The 3,922-nt window shown below is 34.0% G+C and overlaps 1 protein-coding gene across 1 annotated transcript in view; it reads left to right on the top strand.

Moving 5' to 3' along the window:
• The window catches only part of vash2 (vasohibin 2), a 33,373-nt gene that overhangs the window by 23,778 nt on the left and 5,673 nt on the right, over positions 1–3,922 (top strand). The window lies entirely within an intron of this gene.

Below are 3,922 nucleotides of genomic sequence, written 5' to 3'. Positions count from 1 at the left end.
GTGTGGTGTGTGTGTGTGTGTGTTTGTGTTTGTGTGTGTGTGTGCGCGCGTGTCTTTGTTGCTGACAGCTCAACATTATCACCAAGCAGACGAGTCCTTGTTCTGTTCAGCTGACACTCAGCAGCAGAGTGCCTCCCTTCTTCTTTGGCCACTTCCTGCAAATGAAGTACCAATCCGTATATAGGACCAGGGAGAACATGAAACAAAACTCTTTAGAGAACTCTATAGAGAGTTTTAAATCCGACTTGCTCAGTGGCCACCATGCACATATTGATTAACATGACTAAGGATCTTGTTTTAAATCATTAGGAGATCATGTTTAACTTAACATGAAAGCGGCCACTGTAGTTATGAAGGATATCTGGATTTTCAGTATAGGCTTTTAGTGTGTGAATCTATTTAATCTGACTACATTCCTGGTTAATTTTCCCAAATTGTTTTCTTAGTTTGAAGCGGTCTCAAACAAGTGAAAGAGTAAATGAAGTAATGTCTAATGTAATTACTGTTCTCTGGGAAAAAGACTGTTTAAAGGGTAAAAAAAACGGATATTCTTTCAGGGTTAGCAGCTCTTAATAACAGGGTGACTCACCACTCCGATTCAATGGCAAGGAAACCTTGACACAAACACAAACACAAACACACACACACACACACACACACACACACACACACACACACACATACACATACACACACACATACATGATGTAACACAATCTGACTTGGACAGCAGCTGCAGCCCAGCCATACTGTCGAGTCACCACATACACACACACACACTCTGCACCAAAATTAGTGACATTCCCAATGTTGCCATTTGGCGTGGCACTGCACTGACCTTTTGTTCTTATAAGAAGCTTGGATTAACCGTCATTATTCAGATGATTGTGTTTGTTTAAAAAAAAAAGGTAACGAAAAAAGGAGGTTTTCCATTATCTTTTCAGTCATCTAAAGTCAAATTTATCTCCTGTATCAAATGTAGTACTGAACTTGTTATTAGGTCTTTTTTTTTTTAAAGAAAAGGTATTACAGTTGCTTGAGGAGGGTTTATAACCGTCATGCTTATAAGTGTCTTAAACTTAATAAGGTGTCTTTAAGCCAAACTTGATGCTCAGCCCGTCATTGGCTAGAGACACGAAGTTCAGTGAGGTGAAACCAGCTAAAACCGGTTATTAAGCAAAAAGTTTGCTCATGAAATCTCATCACAAAGAGCTACATATATGTGAGTTAGAGAAAGGCCAAGTGAGTGTGGAAAGTTTCTTTTATTATCGTAAATCAGTTTCTTTCACCTTCAGGGTTCAATCTCCATAAAAGTTAATTGTCTCATCAGTGCAGAGAAACAGTTTAAATGATCAGGACACATCAGAACATCACATTACCACTTTAAACCACTCGAATGTGGTACTTAGAAAGTTTTTACCGCTATCAAGAGAGCACTTACACACTTAACATGTTGCCACTTCCCACAGACTGCTCCAGCCGAGACAGCCTAATGATCAGCTGCTGCGATCTGAACAGCTGAGAGCGTGTTTCAACAGCATCGGGTTATTTTAGCAGCATGATCAAGACGTTTTAGGAGGCTTTTAAAAGCACTGCCTGCTATACACCAACAAATTCAACACAACACAAAAATAACAAGTACAAAACATGTTTTGTTGTATGTTTATTAAAAAACAACATTCAAATACATTTTAAAAGTACAATTCTGTGAAATTCCCTAAAATTAAAGATAGAAGGAAAGAAAGCAAAGACATAGGAGCTTGCTCATTGACAAAAACAGGGTGAAGAGATGCAAAGAGGAGAAATAGAGAAGGCAAGAAAAAGAAAGGGAAAAGACAAGGGGAAAGAAGAGAATATATCAAAGAAGACAGGAAGAGAGAGAGAGGAAAGGTTGGAAGGAGGAAGGTTGCAAGTGACAGAAAAATAAGAGAACAAGGCCGAGCAGAGGTTAGGAAGAAAGGAGGAAAAAAAAGCTGTCAGTTCAACAGATTGGCTTCAAGAAATTACTCTTTTCCTTGATGTGTCAGAGGGAGAGCGCTTGAAATCAACCTTTTAAGCAGAAATTGCTGAAGTAAATAGTAGAGGATAAAAAAGAATGAGGGAGAATGGATGAGAGGAGATGACATGAGAGGCTAGTATAAGAAGAAAAAGAGGAAAGGGCATTTAGCATTTAATACTGATGACCTGACTTTTAGAACCTTTTACTGAAAAATGAGAGAGAGCTAAATCTCTTTCTCATCTTACGTCGTCATGGCTTTTTCAAATATTTTTTCGACATACTATTCTATGACTTTTTATGACATAATGTACTATGACTTTTTATTCGACGTAACTATACTATGTTTTCATGATTTTCTTTGACATACTATAATATGAGTTTTTTTCGACATACTATTCTATGACTTTATATGAAATACTGTACTATGACTTTTTTCGCCATACTATACTATGACTTTTTCCAACATAATATACTATGACTCTTTTGACATACTATACTATGACTTTTTTTTTGACATACTATACTATGTTGTTTTCATAATTTTTTTTGATATACTATACTATGACTTTTTGCGCCATAATATACTATGACTTTTTTTTCGACATACTATACTATGACTTTTTCATGACTTTTTTTCGACATACTATACTATGACTTTTTTATGACTTTTTTCGACATACTATACTATGACTTTTTTCCGACATACTATACTATGATGTTTTCATGATTTTCTTCGACATACTATACTATGAGTTTTGCGACTTACTATACTATGACTCTTTTTTTTGCCATAGTAGACTATGACTTTTTTTCGCCATACTATACTTTGACTTTTTCATGACTTTTTTCGCCATACTTTTTTTGCCATACTTTTTTTGCCATACTATACTGACTTTTTTTCAAAATATATACTATGACTTTTTCATGACTTTTTTCGACATACTATACTATGACTTTTTTTTTCCGACATAATATACTATGACTCTTTTGACATAGTATACTATGACTTTTTTTTCGACATACTATACTATGTTGTTTTCATGATTTTCTTTGATATACTATACTATGACTTTATGCGACCTACTATACTATGACTGTTTTTCGACATACTATACTATGACTTTTTCATGACTTTTTTCGCCATACTATACTATGACTTTTTTCGACATACTATACTATGACTTTTCATGACTTTTTTTTCCCGACATACTATACTATGATGTTTTCATGATTTTCTTCAACATACTATACTATGACACTTTTTTCGCCATACTATACTATGACTTTTTTCGACATAGTATACTCTGACTTTTTCATGACTTTTTTTTCCCGACATACTATACTATGATGTTTTCATGATTTTCTTCAACATACTATACTATGACACTTTTTTTGACATAGTATACTATGACTTTTTTTTCGACATACTATACTATGTTGTTTTCATGATTTTCTTTGATATACTATACTATGACTTTTTGCGACCTACTATACTATGACTTTTAGTCGCCATACTATACTATGAGTTTTGCGACTTACTTTACTATGACTCTTTTTTTTGCCATACTGGACTATGACTTTTTTTCGCCATACTATACTATGAATTTTTTCGCCATACTATACTATGACTTTTTTCACCATACTATACTATGACTTTTTGCGACATACTATACTATGACTTTTTTTTCGAAATACTATACTATGACTTTTTCATGACTTTTTTTTTCCAACATACTATACTATGACTTTTTCAAGACTTAATTTGCCATGCTATCCTATGACCTTTTTTCGCCATACTATACTATTACTTTTTAATGACTTTTTTCGCCATACTATACTATGACTTTTTTTCGACATACTATACTATGACTTTTCATGACTTTTTTTTCCCGACATACTATACTATGATGTTTTCATGATTTT

This window comes from Etheostoma cragini, chromosome 18 (assembly GCF_013103735.1).
Source record: "Etheostoma cragini isolate CJK2018 chromosome 18, CSU_Ecrag_1.0, whole genome shotgun sequence".
NCBI classification, from domain to species: Eukaryota; Metazoa; Chordata; class Actinopteri; order Perciformes; family Percidae; genus Etheostoma; species Etheostoma cragini.
This window is presented reverse-complemented; position numbering and strand designations above follow the sequence as displayed.